General features: G+C 41.4%; 1 non-coding gene across 1 annotated transcript; it reads right to left on the bottom strand.

Moving 5' to 3' along the window:
- Positions 1-533: 533 nt before the first annotated feature.
- Positions 534-649, bottom strand: LOC112121283. The gene has a single exon (XR_002909271.1). It is a non-coding gene; the product is annotated as a U5 spliceosomal RNA (small nuclear RNA).
- Between the last annotated feature and the right edge of the window lie 357 nt (positions 650-1,006).

Genomic DNA, 1,006 nt, shown 5'->3' with positions numbered 1-1,006 from the left:
TCAGCTACAAATCGGAGTTACAAACCTAAAATGATGAATGAATTACCCCAAATATAGCAAAACATGGGGGAAATTCCACTAGTTGCAAGCGAATTCTTTGGTTTACATCATTTAGAACAACCATACACACGAGTGCTTTCTGTTCTATCATAAAATATTAACATAGAAAATCTGTAGATCAAGGTAGAGAGCGTGCGTAAAAAAAAAACACTATTAGGGATTGGTTAATGTCCTGAATCCTTAATCTGAAAATTAACGAACACAGGAAAGAAGAGACAACACTTGAAGAACTGTTAGAAAAAACTTTATAAAAGAACACCTTACAGATGTTGTCTGGACAAGCAAGTAAAAACTAAAAAAAGATCACGCTGTATCCAACTAAGGAAACAAAAACAACCTCTTAATTTTCTAAAAGGGTTACTAAGATCTTAAAACTTTTCACACGTTCTCAAACTATAACAATGTTGATTCAATGAACAGTCTAAACAGCAATTTCTTTTCAATAAATTATTCTATTTTTTACAACATTGGGTAGCTTCACCGAAGTGAAGCCTCAAAAAATTGGGTAGAAACTCATAAATGTTCCTCTCCACGGAAATCTTTAGTAAAAGGCGAAAGATTTATACGATCTGAAGAGAAACCAGAGTATACAGACTATGCTGCAGAAGCCGTGTGGGGGCAACAGCGTGTTTATTTTACCTTAGGGTGACTACACTCACTGCCCGCTAAAGCTCTCGCTTTTACAGGAAATGTAACTGAACCGGTTTATATCCCGAGTCTGATCATCGGAACCGGGGACATTGGGAGCAAAACCAGCCCCTTGACCAAAGACTCGCTTCACTGCGCGCAATGCACTGTGGGTATGCAAATCAGATTATCCGGGCGTCTCCGGCGCTCAAAGGAGTCTTTTCTCAGGGCTGCCTCTGCTCGTTCCCCAGCTGGGCGGAGACTGATGCGGCGGGGGCTGGGGAAGCTGCTCTCCTGAGACAGTCCCGCGGACGCCCAG

The sequence above is a fragment of the Terrapene carolina genome, unplaced genomic scaffold (genome assembly GCF_002925995.2).
Source record: "Terrapene carolina triunguis isolate 2854851 unplaced genomic scaffold, T_m_triunguis-2.0 Scaffold1813, whole genome shotgun sequence".
NCBI lineage: Eukaryota > Metazoa > Chordata > Testudines > Emydidae > Terrapene > Terrapene triunguis.
This window is presented reverse-complemented; position numbering and strand designations above follow the sequence as displayed.